Below are 20,310 nucleotides of genomic sequence, written 5' to 3' on the forward strand. Positions count from 1 at the left end.
GGTGCAGCGGAGGATTACGTCTCTGGCATCGTCGGCAGGTGCGTTCGGTAGAGTCGGGAGGCGATATATCCCGTCCAGGGTGATTTTCCGGGCTGTCGCCGGGGGCACGATGGTGGCCAGGAGTCTCCTTGTGTAGTGTGGCAGTTTGTCTGCCGTTATGTCGCCTGGTATACCGCGAATTTTAATGTGGTTACGTCGTGCGCGGTCTTCCTGGGTGGACATCTGCAGCGTGAGTGTTTGTTGCGCTGTGTGTAGATGTTGCATATGACCCTTAATGTTGGACAAGCTGTTGTGGATGTCTAATATTTCATCCTCTGTCGCCTTGACGCGGTCTGTAACGTTTTGCATGTCAGCCTTGAGGATCCCTATGTCAGCAGAGAGCATTTTCTGTATGTCTTGCACCCAGTTTTGTGAGTCCCTTTTTGTTGCTAGGGAGTTGTCATCTGGGGTCACCAGTGATGGTACTTGGACCTGTATTGGGTCAGGTCTGGGCTGAGTGGTAGGATGGGTCCCCGAGTGGGGTTGTGATGGTGTGGCTGGGGCCTCTGCGGCGGCCATCTTTGGTTGTGCCTGCCGCTGGAGCATGGCTCCAATGTCTGGGTGCTCAGCTGAGGGACCTGATTGCATTTTTTGCGTGCGGCGCCCCCTATTTACCGGAGTCTTGTCGCAGGGAGAGGTAGGTTTCCTCTTTATTTCAGGGCTGCTCTGCTCAGGCGTCCCGCCGAGGAGGAAATCCAGGTCGCGGTAAGCCTCTGGAAGGTAGGCCTGAGTCTTCCGTTTCGTTCTCCCGGTCTTCGGGCTCTGGAAGAAAGGCTTCTAACTGTGCGGGTTAGAGTCCCAGTGCCGGTTCTCCCAGTTATAGGGCAGGATGGTGTTGTGGTGAGGAGATATTTGTAGATTATCGGCAGCTGTCTCAGGAGTGAATAGATATGGCGTCCATTCAGCTCCGGCTCCAGGATCCACCCCCCCTAAACCATTTTTAAAATATACTTAAAAACAAAATCTTCATGGCACTTGCTCAGGTAACAAAACTTTGACCTACGCTCTGACTCATTTATCTTATGGCACAATTACTGCCAAAGTATGAGGCTGGAAATATATATTTCCAATTCTTTAGTTGTATTAACTTCACTTATGGGTATGATAGCATGAATAACAAAGTCAAAAGCATGACACGTTGAGCAAAACCGTAACATTCAAATTTCATACAAAGGTGGCTAGTAAAGAGGGTTTGGGGATTTTTTGTTCATGAATTATAACACAGAAGTGAGACCTGGCTAGTGGGCTCCACAGTTAAACTACCTACCCCCTGGCAAGATTACCCCACCCTTACTATAGATATTACTAATTAGGTACAGACAAGGTAGTTGTGACTTGAGGAGGAGAGGGGGTAGACAATGCCCTCTAAAATATGCGCATATGGACATTTCGGAGTAGACACTACCTTTTCCCATGAGATGTGGCTACTAGATAACCTAAATAGGTTTGTATCTGGAGAGCGTCCATGTTAGAATCAAGACTTAAAACCCTGAGGATCAAAAAAAAGAGAAATTATTTAGCAACAGGGATATAATAATTGGAAAACTGAAAAATAATGTACTAAGGAACAGTCATATTGTAACATAGGCCTCAGATAACCTTCCAAACTTGATGAGGCTCGCTCCTACCATCTGGGAACATAGTATAAGGTACTAGTCAAGTGACTGCAACTGTAGATTAGGATGATCCAGGTGTGAAGACAGGGATCTTTGAAGGATCCAGGATAGTCAGGTGTGTATCCAGTAGCCCAGTAGACCTGATGAGGCCCAAATTGCTCATGCTGGTTTCCAGGTCCTGGAGGCTTTGCACCCGGTGGTTCTTACCCTGATAGAAGAACAGAAGCGTCCTAGGGACACCCCAGCGGTAGGTAACTTCATTGGCTTGGAGAACTTGCAGCAACAATCTTAACGACCTGTTACAGGCCAAAGTATTCTGTGCCATGAGGGCTGGGAATACAAGGAGGGATGATTTCCCCCTGTACTGCTATCAGAAACAGGGCTTTGTCTTGATTGGTTTGAAAGCGGACAATGAGATCAGCTGTAGTCGAGGCTGGATCATTCAGTGATCTTGGTAACTGGAACATGCCATCCATTTTCACAATTTTTGCCTGTTTGGGTGGCATTAGGGTCGCAAAGAGCCATCTGATATAGTGTGGCATTTCCTCCATGCTTATACCATCAGGGTCACCTCTACATTTCAAGTTTTAGCGTCTCCTTTGATTTTCCAACACCTCTGCTCAAGGCTCTGTGTCTTACTGAGCCCTCTGGATCTTCTTAAACTTAGAGGTGTCTGCTGTGATTTTCTGCGCAGTTCTACCAGCATGATTTTTAGAAGGACTGCAGTAACCAGCTTCTGATCATCAGCTGCAGGGACAGACTTTTTCTCAGGCACTGGACTGAAAGATGCGCCTGCTACTAGATCTGCAGCAGAGTCCTCCGATGAATACAATGACCCATCATATTATGGCGCCATTATGGGCCATGTGGACTGTAATCTCGGCTAGTGGGCACTTTGTCCACACTGTATCTTATTGTTTTGTGGCCCATGGTGATGAGTGCCCACCTCTTACGTGTAAGTATTTCGGAAGAAATCTTTAGTTTTCAGTGGTGATATAGTGGAGCTCAAACATTGTGCATCCACTTGAGTCTGTTGCTAGCTCCACTCCACAGGCTGAAAATATTTTTATATGAGTTGTTTCCCAGAAATATGGAATATCTACCTCTTCGCTGTGAGAGCTCACCTTTTCACTCTGAGAACCACCCCCTGCTACTGGAAATCTGTCCATTCAGTCGTAGTACGTTGCCATTCAGCTTGAGTCTCTATCCATGTCATACCTCCGTCCAGTCCTGAAAATTTCCTCTGATGTTCCAGACATTCATCCTGATCCTTTCAAAAACTGTCAATTTACTCAGAGAAACTTACAAATCATCCTGTGGTTTTAAGAACCTGCCCACTATATCTGAAAATCAACTCACCATAAACCCATTTTCCAAGACTTGGATAATTTCCACATTTACCCTGATAACCCGCTCTTCACACTGAAATCCTTCCTTTTTATTCAGAACATAGACCTTGCCAATCTGCTTCTACTAATGGTATATAATTATCAGCATTATGAAGGTTCCAAAGTCTTCCAGTAGGTCATCTTTTGTCCTTTCTTTATATATATGTGAAGATGGTTGACGTGCCTATAAGAGAGATATTCGCTTGCCCTCGAAACATAAACACATCAAATAAAATCTCTGAATAATCCCTTTCCTAAATAAAATATCTATATTAGAAATATAAAGGAGCAAGTTTAGCATAGACCTTACCAACTATTCAAATCTTTGTCAAGCGAATGACCAGCAATTTATTTTATACACATAAATTTTCTCCCTGGATGAAAACCAAAATCTATGAATCTGGAAAAACACGTATGAAAGCTAATATTACTTTCACACTAAACATTGCTTTCGCATTTTGGCACCTAGCAATGTTAGTGTACATGTTTCACTACTACTGTGATTATTACCATGTTTGTAACCCAACGATATGCTACATGATCTTGTTATAACCTATTCAATAACCAATATAATGGAAAAATGTATACTGTGTGTACAAAACCCAATAAAATACAAATTAAAAAAAAACAAAAAAAAACAAAAAAACATTGCTTTAGAACTTTACAACCCTTATGGCAAATTCCTATATCACTAACCTCAACAATAAAATTGTCCATTTGGCATTTATTTTTAGCCCGAATTTGTTGGTTGTGCATTTTGCAGTATAATATTTCTCTACATGGACATATTGTATTTTTTATATGCTCTAACTTGCTTCTTTTTTTTTTTTTTTTTTTAGATTCTCATGGGCTCTGGATAAGTTTAAAGGTCTAGAATTTTCAGCTATTTAAGAAATGCAGGAAACAAGGAAGCTGTATTCCTACATGGCAGAGCTGGGGCTACTGGTACCCTCAGTGAATTCTCTAACCGTTTCTTTGCTTTCCTGCCTTGAATCATATCCAAGATTTCGTTCAGATCTTGTTCCATTTGAAATTAACACCTCAAACAAGTGCAGTCGTATGAGTAATTCAAGTAGTTCTGAAATGTCTCCGTGCACTTTTTTTGAAAAAGAAGAGTCTCTTAAGAAAAACTTGTAGGCACTTAAAAAATACTGAAGGAGTTTGGAAGTCGATAGTTTGTTTCAGAATTATTATTTTATGGAGGCAAGAAAACAATGCCTGCGAGGTAAGTCAAGTCAATCTGAAAGAGTGATAGTTTTATCCTTTTTAAGTGGTTTATGTCTAGTCTCAATCAATTCAGCTGCTCGCCAGTACCTGTAGTTTTGGGAGGATTATTTATCTTGGCTGGATCAACATTTTCTGATTCCCGTGAATATATATACGAAAATAAACGATCCTGGGAATTACATTTGATCTGTTTCATTAAATGTATCAGATAACCAATATTGCTCTTGAAATACAGCCCTTGAAATAGCAAAAAGGGGGGTTGCTCAATTGTTTGTTTACTTTTATGCATTTAAAGGGACAGCATCACACTAAAAAATCAAAAATTTATATTACTGTCCTGGATTTTTGTTGGACGCGACATGAATATTTTCACTGCTAGCAGTTGCCTTTCATACAGATGTTCACATGTTGGTGTAAGCGGCCAAGCCTCAATGGTATGAACCACTTCCTGTTGGTAGTGTGACATTGCCAAAGACAATACAAAGAAGCAAACTAAGTGCAGATTTGTTAATTAGAACTAAGCAAAATAGGAGACGGGGAGTAGAGCTATAGCCACCTATGGAAAATCATACTATGTGGCGCAACAGCAGTAATCATATTAAATCAAAACTGTCAGATATTTGTTTTGTTATTGGAAAAAAATATTACTTTAACTCGCTAAGGACTGAGGCAGTTGTGCAAGTTGCATCAAAACAAAACGTAAACAAAACTTTGAATTTGATAACATGACATATTTTGCATAATCTTTACTCATTCCATAGCAGCAGAGAAAAAAACGTAAGGAAACTGAGAACCAATTAAATATAAGCAGTGACTATAAGAGGCGTAGCCAACAGCATCACTTCCTCTTACTTTGCTGCTCCATCACAAGATAAGTACTGAGTGTATTTCCTCTTTGTACTTTTGCTATTATTCTGTAAATTTTCTATTATTGTTCTGTTAGTAATTATTGTTTTCTAGTTAATTATCGGTTATTTGTTGTTTTTAGTAATTTGGGGGCTTGAGGGTCACCTCTCCCGTCCCTCAGCCTGCCTCCAGCTCGCTGGGGTCTCAGGACATCTCCCTCAGGCTTCACGTGCGCGACGCGGCACATTCCCGGGCTCCTGCGAACACTCAGGCACGTTCAACTGCTTTCCACCGAACTCGCCTCTTTCGTCCCGCGAACGTCCGCCTAGCGCGAATGTTCAGGACTTGTTTACTCCTACCTGTGCACGCGGTTTATTTGCCGTACGTTTGCGTGTACTTACTCCCGAAGGCCTAACCGCTTGGTCCTCGTTTTCCCTTTGGGTTGCTTCTGCTTTCGACTGCCCAACGCTCGTTCATCTCCCAAACGTCAGAAACGTGCCTGATTCCTGCATTTTTTTGCAGGAGGTACCACTGCTCTCATTTTTGCTCCGTAATCTCGCGAGAACCACGCAGCCATCTTAGGTATTCTGGAATCCCCTCAGACGGATCTGTCTCTCTCTGCTAGTGTTGCAAACTTCACCTTACTTTCCACCTTCATACTGGAACCAGGAAGCAGGTTGGTTAATACCTGCTTGGAGTTGGTTAATACTAGTTGGGATCTCCCTTATCCTGGTTGGGGTGAGCACCCTTTTTGTGCTGCTGAGCAGACCTGTGCATGCAAGCTCTGATTCTCCTGGGAGAGCCCCAGTGACTTATAGCCTTCCCATCATATTGGGCGTCTACTGGCAACTATCTGAACAGGCATTCAGAACACCTGTGACAAACCTCCTCCATGGTCCCTAGGCCTCTCCTACCCTAGTGCCACTCCTTGACCATCACGGTCTCTGAGACCACAGTTATTGTCATGCCCACTGAAGACCGTCATTTGGGTGAGCCCCATTGTACTTTGGTTTAACCATGAAAGAGTCGCAAGCCCCAGTCGACCTGCAGGCCATGATTGCCGCCATGGTGGCCGCTTTAATGGAGAATTCACTTTCCAAGGCATTTCCCTGAGGCCAAGACCCTGCTAAGATGGCCCCCAAATGAACCCATCATAGGGCAGATTCAGAGGACTCTGACTCCTCCAGGGAACGCTCCCTCCCGGCCAAACGCCACTGGAAGGGTGAAAGCTCTATGCCAAGAAGGGCAAAGGTAAAGCGCCTCTCAAGCATGGAAGAGCCATGGTGCATCCGGTCCAAGGACCTGCACAGATTCCCTCCTCGCATGAGGAGCAGTAGCCCACAAATGCGCTCTCGATTCTGGATGAGTGGCAGGCGGAAGCGTCTGAATCGGATGAGGGCCCATGGGACTCCACAACTAGGTCTGGCTCCATTTACGTAACGGAAATGTTTCTGGGTGAGCTCCAGAAAGAAGACACGGTGACCTTTCCGCAACCCTGTCTATCAAGATGGCAAAGAAGTGTTCCTGGACGCTTGCAGTCAACACATGTTTGACCTGCGGAACATCCGCCACCCTCACTCTGGTGACTGGTCACCCCAGAACACTTCACCAACTTCATGCACTTTTGGCTCTGTAAACCCCTTGACAAGGAGGTTAGGGAATGTATGAGGTCGGAATGCCTCTTACCCTACGCTGGCCGAGAAAGTGGCCTACACCCCAGAATTTGATCAGCTCATACTGACGTTTATGGCCCGTGGTGGCAGAGACCCTCGCAAAGGGGTTGAACGTGGCTTTAAAGGGGCACAGGATAAACTGCTGGATGCCATTGGGCCTCTGTCCCGGGTGATGTATTTGGCGGATGACGCCTATACCCGTGCGGATACTTTCACCTTTAGATATGGTGCGCGAGTGGGCATGCGGTATGAGGGAGTGGGCACAGAGATGATTTTGCTTCCTCAGCATTACTAATGTGGCCCTCTCTTCAGAGAGACGGCGAGCAGCACTTTTCTGCATAGACCAAAAACTAGCCGATCTCGGCACCAAGGAGCTTGAACCCTCGGCACAGGGTAAATTATTCGGAGAGGCCTTTCTAAAAAAACTTAACAAACACGTTAATATATTTACTTCACTAAATAAGGCTCAGTCTTCAATGCGAAGAGACTTCTGCCATTTAACACCCAGAGGTGTTTTTGGCAGGGCTGGTCGGCAGAGGGAACGTGCATCCAGCCGCTTGTGTCCATCAGGCCCTCGTACAAACCAACACCAACCCTTCTACCCGGAGGTGGAGAACCGCCAACGCTTCCATTATTCCAGAGGCTCGGACCACGGTGGAAAAGGTTGTCCCGCGCAAAATTCACCTCTGGTAAGTCACCATTTTATTTTTCCCTTCACATACTGTTCAAGTAGCAGGTCGTGCCTCTCTTTTTTTTCAGAACTGGACAGACTTTTCATCAGACACTTGGATCATACAAACCATGCAGGGCTACCGGATAGAGTTCGAGGATGCCCTGGTTCAGATTCAAACTCTTCTTCTGCTAAGATTCGCCACTGCAAACGAGCAACTGATAGACCGGGAACTATGGGACCTGCATTCGAAAGGCGCTATTCAACCGGGCAGTTTTCTCAGCAACATCTTCTTGGTCAAGAAGAAATCTGGGAAATTTCACCCTGTCATCAACATTCGGGAACTGAACACCTACATAGTGTACCGTCACTTTAAAATGGAGGATATTCACCTCCTTTGGGACCTGCTCCAGGACGACAATTGGTTCACCCGCCTGGACCTCAAGGACGCATACCTTTCGATTCCCAAACACGAAATGAGTCGTCCGTTCCTACGTTTCCTCTGGCACAGGGCCACGTGGCAGTTCACATGCCTGCTGTTCGGACTCAGCTCAGCTCCCTGGTGGTTTACAAAAATGCTGAAACCCATAGTAGTGCACCTCCAGGCTCAGGGTATACGTTGCATAATATATCTAGATGATATCCTACTCTTCGACGAGTCCAGGGACACGCTCCAAGTTCACACCACCTACACCGTCCAGTTATTGGAGTCCTTGGGCTTCGTGATCAATCAGCCAAAATCGGCACTGAACCGGTCCGGAATAGACTCCACATCCTGTACCCTGCGTCTACCTCTCCAGAAGGTCTCTGCCATTCGAAAAGAGATTCACAAAGTGCTTCACATGCCATCCATCCCTCTACGATTGCTCTCACGGATCGTGGGTCTGCTGTTCTCCTCCATCAAGGCGATTTTTACATTATCGGGCCATGCAATGCCTCAAGGCATGTTTCCTTTCCCCGAACCCCACATACAATCAACCTGTACCAATATCAGACAAAGTCTGCACAGAACTTCAATGGTGGCTGGATTGCATGCAGGCTTGGAACGGTCAAGCCATATTTGGTACTCAACCAGATTTCATCTTGGAGTAAGATGCCAGCCTTCAAGGCTGGGGGGCAACAGACAGTTAAGGGAGGTGTATGGACTTCCCAAGAACTGGCTATGCATATCAATTGCCTGGAACTCCTGGCAGGTTCATTCGCAATATGCAGCCTCACGAAAGGAAAATCTGATTGCTGCATGGACAATGTCTTAGCGGTTCGTTGCATCAACCGCCTCAGAGGCACCCATTCGCAGGCACTGGTGAATCTCACAAAGGAGTTTTTCGACTACTGTCTACCACGAAACATCACTCTGCTAGCAGAACATTTGCCGGGAGCATCCAACCTCACAGCGGACTGGTTCTCTGGTCACTGGTGGGACGGAAGCGACTGGCAATTGAATCTATGGTCTTTGTCTGACCTGAATTACCAGAGAGGACTATTTCCACTAGACCTGTTTGCATCCCGCAACAACTGCCAAACACCGGACTTCTTCAGCTGGCTTCCGGACCTGGAGAGAGTCGCGGTGGACGCCTTCCTTCAAACTTGGCCACACCATGGAATCTATGCCTTCCCACCATTTGCGATGATAGCGAGAGTCCTACACCAAGTCCGCCGTCAGGAAGTGGCGCTGACACTACTCACACCTCTATGGCAGAGTGAACCCTGGTTCCCAGACCTACTGGAGTTATCTTACAAGGACCCCCTTCTCCTGCCGAATGACCCATCAGTCCTCAAGAACTCATTAGGAAAATTGCATCCGATGATCCTAGATAGCCATCTCCTCTTGGTGGCTTGGACGCTTTCCGGAGTGCATGGCGCAATGTAGACTTATCGCAGGATGCTAAGGACCTCCTCTGGGACTCTTGGGTGCCAGGGACAAGAAGATGCTACCTCTCAGCCTGGCTATCCTGCGCCAATTGATGTCTGGGACGGAACCTCAATCCCTTTATGGCCCCTGTATCCTCGATACTGAATTTCCTCACATTGCTATTTATCGCTGGGAAATCTTATCGTTCCATTACCGTGGTTTCGGTCGGCTATCTCAGCAGCCCATATATCATCGCAAGGAATTCTGGTGGGACAAGATCTCTTTATCTGCCACCTTCCTCGCGGCATCCGATTGCGTCGTCCAAATGGCTTCTGAAACTAGCCATACTTCCATGGCTGCGACTGACACAGCCTGCATGAAAAAGTGGTTTCATTTTCAATCAGATGCTAACTTGCTTTTGTAGTTTTTATCTCTGCCTCTGTAAAGTTAACTTTAATGACACACCAGAGGCTCCTGCAGGGTCTAGATTAAACAGAATATACAATAAAGGAAGTTTAAACCTTAGATCTCTTAGTGTGGGAAGTGTTTAGGAAGGCTGTGTAAGTCACATGCAGGGAGGTGGGATTAGGGCTGCATAAACAAAGTGATTTAACTCCTAAATGGCAGAGAATTGAGTACTGAGACTGCAGGAGCGTGATATATACACCAATACTGCTTAATTAAGCTAAAGTTGTGTTCCTTTAATATGATTCCTAATATTGAAGCACACTCCATAGTGTACAGTTGTTCTCTTATTTTGCTGTGTATTCTTTTAAGTGCTATTCCTGGCTAAATATATTTATCTTAATTGGTCATTATAGAAACCGCAAAATAAATAAATAAAACTGCTAGTGAGTGTGAAAAATATATTGCTGTTATATTACTCTGTTCTATCTCCACTTGTTTATGACAGTGTCACGTTTGTAATAAACCGCCAAAAAATGAAATACATGTTTTTTGTTTTCTTCCACATCATCAATACCAACAGTACAATGTGACATGCGGACAGTTGTCGTGCATGCTCTGAGAACCCTAAATGGATACTTGATGTTCTTGCAGTGGTGATGAGGAGGTCTGATAACGTGTTAATGCTTACTGTATTTTTACAACTGCCATTTAACCCCTTAACACCGCAGCCAAATGTACAAGTTGTGAACGAAACAAAACGTAAACAAAACCTGGCATTTGCGCTATATGTCTGTCCAACCGTAATTCACCTCTTTCATATTAAATGCACCCCCCCTTATTATATATCATTTTATTCAGGGGAAACAGGGCTTTCATTTAATATCAAATATTTAGCTATGAAACATAATTTAATATGAAAAAAATGGGAGAAAATAAGATTTTTTTTTATTTTTTTCGTTCTTCATGACATTTTAACTGTCAATGTCATAATACTGTTTGCTTTTACTGCAATAAAATACACATATTTGTATTCAGCAAAGTCTCACGTGTAAAACAGTACCCCCTATGTACAGGTTTTATGGTGTTTTGGGAAGTTACAGGGTCAAATATAGCGTGTTACATTTGAAATTGAAATTCGCCAGATCGGTTACGTTGCCTTTGAGACTGTATAGTAGCCCAGGAAATAAATTTACACCCATAATGGCATACCATTTGCAATAGTAGACGACCCAAGGTATTGCAAATAAGCGATGTCCAGTCTTTTTTAGTAGCCATTTGGTCACAAACACTGGCCAAAGTTAGCGTTTGTATTTGTTTGTGTGTGAAAAATGCAAAAACCGCCAATTTTGGCCAGTGTTTGTGACTAAGTGGCTACTAAAAAAGACTGGACATACCCCATTTGCAATACCTTTGGTTGTCTACTATTGCAAATGGTATGCCATCATAGGGGTAATTTTCATTCTTGGGCTACCATAGGGTCATAAAGGCAACGTAAGCAATCTGGCGAATTTTAATGTGAAAAAAATTAAACACAAGCCTTATATTTGACGCTGTAATTTTTGAAAACACCATAAAACCTGTACATGAGGGGTACTGTTGTACTCAGGAGACTTCGCTGAACACAAATATTTGTGTTTCAAAACAGTAAAAAGTATTGCAGCAATAATATCGTCCCTGTAAGTGCTGTTTGTGCGTGAAAAATGCAAAAAACGTCACTTTTACTGGCGATATCATGGTTGTAATACATTTTACTGTTTTGAAACACTAATATTTGTGTTCAGCGAAGTCTCCCGAGTAAAACAGTACCCCCCATGTACAGGTTTTATGGTGTCTTGGAAAGTTATAGGGTTAAATATAGTGCTAGCAAATTTAATTCCCTATACTTTCGGCATGGGTGGTCAGGCAGGTCCCGCTAATTGTAATTAATTAGGATACCTAATTATGTAAAATTATTACATAAATATATGTGTAGAATTAATATATGTATATATATACATATGTGTATATATACGTATATATATATATATATATATTTTTAATATTTTTATTTATATATAGGTATATATATAGTGATATATACGTATATATTTATGTATATAGATATATATATTATTTCGTTATAAGTGTATTTTGATATAAATATATATATATTAATATCAGAATACAGTTAGAACGAAATAAAACACATCTATATATTTTTAATATTTTATTTTTAATTATTTTTTTTATTTTATTTTTTTACGTATTTACATATTAATTTTTTTTATATTATTTATAAATATATATATAACAATAATTATATATATATTTAATCAGTATCAGTCTACGTGTAATTTGATATTAATATATATATATAATTATATATATATTAATATTAAAATACACCTAGACGGTGTATGTGTATGTGTGTATATGTGTATATATATACTTAGATCATATATATATAATATATATATATGATCTAAGTATATAATTTATTTATTTTTACACTGTTTTAAAAAAAATGTATTTGATTTTCAGCCAGCAGGGGGACCAACTGTCATTACAGTTGGTCCCCCTGCTGGCAATGCAGCAGGCAGCTATACCGGCCATGTGATTGTGAGGTCCTCGCAAGGACCTCACTCTCACATGGCCGGGAGGGCTCCTGGAGGGCGGACGTGCCGCGGGGGGCTCCCTGGGAGTCCCCCGAACCGCGATCGCCGGCGTGGGACCGCCAGCGACCAGGTAAGTTACTAAAAACCGGAGGGCGTACTATTACGTCCGGCGGCGTTTAGAGCCGCTTTTAAAAGGACGTAATAGTACGCCCTCCGGTCTTAAGGGGTTAAACAACACCCAGGTTATTGTGGATGATAACTGTGTTGTATGTGGACCTTTTATTTGAAATACAGATGTAGCATTTTGTAAATGTGGATAGTTTCTAAACTGCCCAGTGTCACAAATTAATTTACACATCTTATTTTCTAAGTGTGCCTTGACAAACTCCTACTGTCAAGAGCCAAGCACAAATCGGGGCGTCAAAGTGGAAATAAAACAAAGTCCAATTCTTCTGTTCATATGATTACATAGTTACATAGTTACATAGCTGAAAAGAGACTTGCGTCCATCAAGTTCAGCCTTCCTCACATATGCTTTTGCTGTTGATCCAAAAGAAGGCAAAAAACCCAGTCTGAAGCGCTTCCAATTTTGCAACAAACTAGGAAAAAATTCCTTCTTGACCCCAAAATAGCAGTCAGGTGTCTCCTTGGATCAAGCAGCTATTATCCCACTAATTAGAAATTGTATCCCTGTATGTTATGTTTTTGCAAGTATTTATCCAATTGCAATTTAAACATCTGTATAGACTCTGACAAAACCACCTCTTCCGGCAATGAATTCCATATCCTTATTGCTCTTACTGTAAAAAAACCTTTTCTTTGCCTTAGATGAAATCTCCTTTCTTCAAGCCTAAATGTGTGACCTCGTGTCCTATGTATAGCCCTATTTATGAATAGATTTCAAGATAATGGTTTGTACTGGCCCCGAATATATTTGTATAATGTTATCATATCCCCTCTAAGGCGCCGTTTTTCCAAACTGAAGATATTTAAATTTTTTAACCTTTCTTCATAACTAAAATGCTCCATTCCTTTTATCAATTTTGTAGCTCGTCTCTGCACTTTTTCTAGTGCCATGATATCCTTCTTTAGAACAGGTGCCCAAAATTGCACAGCATATTCAAGGTGTGGTCTTACCAGCGATTTATAAAGAGGCAAAATTATATTTTCATCTCGAGAATTTATGCCCCTATTTATACATGAAAAAGGCAGCTATTCGAAGCGATAGGCACCACAACAAAATATAAGTGTTCCGGCTGTCTTGTCGATGTCCTCGTTTCCTTCACAATATAGCTTCTTCAAATTTTTCATAGTAATCTAGGTTACAAATAAAGTCAAGTTCATTGAGTCTCTTATAAATACTTAATTGTAATTAAACTTACTTCTAGTCCAACATCGAGGCAGACTCCCCCCCTTCAGCCTGATCCACCTACTGTTAAGTTATCAAGCTTGATAACTTGTATCCAATCCAATGTTCTAACTGAATTTGTATACAGAGAATGAAAGAAATCTACATCTAATGTTTACACTCTCACAGTAACAAAGTTACTGTGGCTAATAACTGTTTCGGTCTAGAAGAAAGAACACTTTATCCTTTAGAGGAGTAGAGTTCATAAAGGGCAGATTGATGAACAATGGAACCTTTATTTAGCTATGTATCTCAAGGCAGTGCTCACATCTTTGGACATTTATAGTGATGTCCCGAACAGTTCGCCGGGAACTGTTCGCCGGCGAACATAGCATGTTCGTGGTCGCGAACACGCGCGATGTTCGGTCTGCCCCCTATTCGTCATCGAGTCAACTTTGACCCTGTACCTCACAGTCAGCAGACACATTCCAGCCAATCAGCAGCAGACCCTCCCTCCCAGACCCTCCCACCTCCATGACGAATAGGGGGCGGACCGAACATCGCGCGTGTTCGCGACCGCGAACACGCTATGTTCGCCAGCGAATGGTTCTCAGCGAACTGTTCGGGACATCACTAGACATTTACTTACATCTTTGAGTACATGGGCTGAATGCACCATATATCACCTTCGATGTTCCAATCATAAAAATAGAGAACTTGGACCAGTTATGAAAGAAGAGAGACTTACCAAATCAAGAAACCACCACAATGTCTGGAAGAGGGAGCTTGCATTGTGTGAGCATCTTCAGAAGTCAGGCCTTTGTATCATAGAGAAGACTGAAATAAAGACCTCTCAAAGTTGGAATGTGGATTGTGTTCTGGTCCTGGATTTAGTATTTCTACAAATAAGAATTGTATCATAACATGCAAGGTCTTTCCTGTAATATTTCTGAAGTTGGCTCTGGCGGAGTTAATCTCCACTTCTACTACTGTGGCTGCATTCCCATCAAAATTTCTGGGGTTGGAGCCAAAATGTTATGAAGAATCAGGAAAGGGAAGGGAGGTGCTGACTCAGACTCCTTTATCCGCCCTGTACTTTTTTAGCAGAGCCAATGTGTGGTTTATCAGCCATTGGGAGGAAACCTCCTGTTAGTGTCAAAAAAGAAAACTATCCTGCTGTGTTCAATGGAGAAACACTGCCTCTCGAACAGCCATTGCTTTGCCTTATGTGAGTAGCAGGAAAATGATCACAACCTCCTCTATATAGGAATCCATCCGTAAACTGGACGTTTTTCTTTGCAGGTCACAAGTTTGCCAGAAATGTGTTCGCCTGGACTGGGATTCATCTTTTCGAGTTAAAAGAAAATAAACTGCACTCTACAAGCAGAAATAGTGTCCTAAGCAGTTTAAAACTAGACTTCATCTGCAACTCTACAATGTATCAATTATTATTTGAGAAGAAGACAATTTAATGTGGGCTATACATAGATTGATCAATATGGAGTGCGTGGATAGGAGTTACCCATTTTGGCATCAGATCTGCTACCGCTGGAGTCCATTGTGTGAGTACCTGGCAGTGGATGGACCTTATCAACCTCAGTGTAACTTTTACACATTCTATAGGAATGCATCCCAGTGTTCTAACTCTTTCTAATACAATAGATATTGTTAACCATAGGAATTAAGTACAGCTTTCAATGTCCAGAGATCTGAAGAGAATGATGGGTTATGTTGTGATTTGTTTAAAATTTTCCTAAAGATCATGGACCTATTTCTTTGTAAATGGGACCTACCTGCGAAGGTGTAATTTCCTGCAGTTCACATTTGAATATGTAAACACTTTTTGAATATGTGTGCTATTATAAATAATAATAATAATAATAATAATAAAGGCTTACTGTGACCCCTACTTAATGTATTGAGTTTTGATGTTCGTGTTATGACTGGGGCCTAAGTAAACAGATGCAGAGGAACTATGGAGGTTTTTAGAAACTTTTGGAATGGTTCTATTTAATGGTACAAATAAGTTTGCTTCTCGGCTAACATAGACTTCTTTTCAAACTTATATGTACTAAGTAAAACTATACAAAATGCTCTGTTCAGCGATGTATACAAAACACGAGGCATTCAAGGTTTCTCAGTAAGGAAGTATGTTTGCACCGTAACATTAAGGTGGCATTCCGGCCTTAAAGTGACATTGTAGTCACCTGAACAACTTTAGCTTAATGAAGCAGTTTTGGTGTATAGAACATGCCCCATGCAGCCTCACTGCTCAATCCTCTGCCATTTAGGAGTTAAATCCCTTTGTTTATGAACCCTAGTCACACCTCCCTGCATGTGACTTGCACAGCCTTCCATAAACACTTCCTGTAAAGAGAGCCCTATTTAGGCTTTCTTTATTGCAAGTTCTGTTTAATTAATATTTTCTTATCCCCTGCTATGTTAATAGCTTGCTAGACCCTGCAAGAGCCTCCTGTGTGTGATTAAAGTTCAATTTAGAGATTGAGATACAATTATTTAAGGTAAATTACATCTGTTTGAAAGTGAAACCAGGTTTTTTTTCATGCAGGCTCTGTCAATCATAGCCAGGGGAGGTGTGGCTAGGGCTGCATAAACAGAAACAAAGTGATTTAACTCCTAAATGACAGTGAATTGATCAGTGAAATTGCAGGGCAATGATCTATACACTAAAACTGCTTTATTTAGCCAAAGTAATTTAGGTGACTATAGTGTTCCTTTAACACAAGCCTTTCTAATGCCTTAAACATCATCCCATCAGTGAACAGGGTGCATATAATCTCCCCTACTTTCAGGGCTCAATTGTCTGGCATTTTGTATTACAATTAACTGCAGCATGGGTGAAAGCCAGCTCTTCAAGAAATGCACAAAAAGTTCTTCAGGCCATCGGACAGACATTCTAGGACCGAGAATTGTTCCTGCAAAATATTTTGTCCAAATGCAAAAAGATGTAGTTATTCATCATCACTACTACAGTAAATACTATTGCAGGAGTCGCCATGAAAGTACAACTTGGTACCTAAGTCAAGGACGTTTTATCAATATTTTATATTTTTATCATACGGCCAAAGATGAGGTAAAAAATAAGAATTTGGTACAATGTTTTTTTTCATACAGGCAAATAATTTCCTATACTAGAATAAATACTGGAAAATATTTAGTATTTTGTTTAATAGAATTAGATGTATTACTCTACAGTCAATGTAGACTTCTATTTATGCTGAATTGGGGTGATGGTATTGGCAAACCCCAAAACACTGGCTCTGTGCACAGATGACCCACTGAACATATAGAAAACTTAGCTTGGCTTATCTGTTTGCTAATAAGTTACATTTTCTTGTGACGTGTGTGATTTTTTATTATTTTACCATTAGGTCTAAGCTACTCATTCACAGTGTCATGCACACGTTAACCCTCCTTTATATCAGCTATCTATCTGGGGTAGCTAATATGTGTACCTTATAATTAGCTATTTGTTTTTTCTAAATATTATTGTGCCTGTTTTTTTTTAAATAAAACAACCCAAGTAAATAAATAATAAAAAAAAATAAACAAAATAAAAAAAAAATAGTTTCCGTCTTTTATACTTTAAAATCATCAATAACATCCATGTATTTTTGGGACTTTCCTAGTTCCTCGAGCCTTCATGGGTGCCTTTGGCCTAGCTTTGTGTTTTAAAAGCAAACTTCTTCCTACATTCACAAAAGAAGCTCAGAAGAGACAGAAGCACACACGTGTACTCAGAATTGCTCTTTCTCCCTTGTACCATCTGACCTGTATTCAGCAAACTCAATAATTTCAGGTTTTGGAACATTCCAGATTGTACCAAATAGTCCTCTTTCTCAAAGATTCTCATCAGCGTGGAAACTCCCACGATGCAGCTAGCATGAAATAGAAGGTTTAAGGTAAGTACTTAAATGGAAAACTGAGCCACATTTGGCTTTTGCAATCCTGGGAAGAAATGGTGCAAAGAAAAATCCTGAAAGAAAAAAAGCTTTTTCCTGACACAGCTCTATGGTAGAAGAGCGATTCGGACATTATGCAATTTGTTTTCCTGATCTACGATTGGTCCACACAGCCTAAATTAACAAATGTGGGTATTGTCACCTATATCGATAATATTATAGAGGGAATTTCAAGGTTAATTATGCTTTTGTCAGTTATTATTACATTCAGTATATTTATATGGAGTCAACAATTCACACAGTGATTGATAAAGTACTTAACGGTGCACTCCAGTGCCCAAATGCAAATTAAAAATCACTTCTTAGCAGGTATACCCCCAATGGAGACATGCTTGCATTTGATTATGCATTTTTAATTGGGGCTATATCTAAAAACGATAACAAAAGCTGCAGATATGTTGTCTGAAGCATTTGCAAGCTCCCCTCTTTAAACTTTCTGTGTCTATCCAATCACACATTGGTGTAGCTCAATGAGAAGTCTTTACAAGGCAGGTGCTCTGGGCAATTGCTGCCTTTTATTATTATCATCATTATTATTATTTCTGGCATTTATATAGTGCCAACATATTTAGCAGCATTTTACAATATTATAAGAGGGGGAAATTTATCAATAAATGGAACAAAGACAAAATGTAGGAACAATAGGTTGATGAGGACCCTGCTCAAATGATTCTACAGTCTAGAGGAGGTTGAGTATAAAACACAGCGGAGAGACCAAGAAGGGCCATACCTACGAATCAGTGAAGAAATAGAACAAGGTCTATACCTGTTAAGTGCTTTAAAAGTTTGGCTCAGTACTTTGAATTGACTCCTTTAGGATACAGGAGTTTAAGGACTAACAGAGGGGCGAGGTGTGAGAGGAGCGACTGGAGAGGAAAATCAGTCTAGCAGCAAAACTCAGTACAGACTGTAGCAGGGCAATACGGTTTCTGGGAAGACCAATTAGGAGAGAATTACAATAATCAATGCAAGAAAATACTAGAGCGTGAACAAGCTACTCGGTTGCATTTTGCGTAAGAATAGGGCAGATGCGGGCAATATTTTAAGATGGAATTGATAGGATTTGGCAACAGACTGGACATGGCTTAAGGGTAAGACCATAGTCAAAGATAACACCAAGACAGCAAGCTTGCAAGGATGACCTGATGCTCAGTATTATAAGGAGAAAAGACAAGAAACACAGTTTTAGACAGATTGAGTTTCAGAAAGCAGAAGCAGATCCAGTCAGGGATGGAAGAAAGGCAAAAGGTGACACATTTTAGGACGGTGGGGGAAAGATCTGGGAGGAGAGATATATCTGGGTGTCATCAGGGTACAGGTGGTAGCAGAATCCATACAAAGTAATACGTTTGCCAAGAGAGGCAGTATAAAGAGAAAACAGAAAGGGACCAAGAGCAGAGCCTTGGGGGACTCCAACCGAGATAGGACAAGGGGAGGAGTTGTCATTGGAAAAGGAAACACTCAATGAACATTGGGTGACATAAGAGGAAAACCACGAGATGACAGTGTCACAGAGACCGAGTGATTGAAGAGTTTGGAGAAGGACAACATGTTCAACAGTGTCAAAAGAGGTCTAGAGGAATTAGTGTGGAGTTGTGGCTTTTGGATTGAGCTGTGATTAAATAATTTGAGTAGAATAGAGACAAAAGAACAAACAGACATTACGAGGAGCACGCCATTTTAGCCATATTTACATTCACTTAAATCCACATGTTTCTATTGTCTTTGCTTGCAAACCAAGCCTGTGACCTCAAGGGGGCTTTTTTTCATACAAAATCCACTTTCTTATAGCAGATTTAATGTTTCTATGAGAATTGGTCGATTTTTATAATTGGTTATAGGGACATGCCTATCCGTCCGATCACCACTTTATTACCATTTTACTACGTTTTCGAGTTGTGACCTTGTTTAATTATACTAGCTATAATATTTCTAATTTGACTTATTGTGACCTATTTTCGACATCCTAGTTTCAATATGTTTCTAATTTTACTAATTGTGACCCAGTTTTGCAATAATAGTTTAAATGTCACTTCATAGTTAGACCTTCTATTTTCTCACGACGAGTAGAGATGAGGCAAATTCTGTGCATACATTGTATCATTGCTAAGTACTGCTGCTTTGTTTGAGAATGCAGATGTCTTAAACAAAGATCCCTCGGGACAACTCTATTGCTGTAATACATCTGCAAAGATTTCAGCTTGTATTGCATTGTCTTCACTTTTCTATATAATATATTAAAGACTGAGTTCCAAAAAAGTTGTGTATACATATATATATATATATATATATATATATATACATAATATATATACACACGAAAAAAACCCTAAAATAGCATCTACTATTGGCTATTCTCCACATTGTGGCTTTAATTAGCTTGAGGTAGTTTAATCCATGCCTTTTCATTAATTAAACTTTCATGTGTGCTGAACTACAAACGCACTAGCCCCTTACTAAGAAGGAATTTTTTTGAATATGTATTTATGTCCCGTTGGGAACAAGGGAATGGCTGGGACATTTCAGGACAACAAAATCTTTTTTATACTTTGCATTTATTTTTCTTATTTTTAAAGATTTGATTCCAAAATGTATTAGAGGTGAACTCCTCGAGCATCGAAGGGTCCAACTGCAGAATGACACAAAACTAGTTAAGTTAATGCAGA

Source organism: Pelobates fuscus, chromosome 10 (assembly GCF_036172605.1).
Source record: "Pelobates fuscus isolate aPelFus1 chromosome 10, aPelFus1.pri, whole genome shotgun sequence".
Classification (NCBI taxonomy): Eukaryota; Metazoa; Chordata; class Amphibia; order Anura; family Pelobatidae; genus Pelobates; species Pelobates fuscus.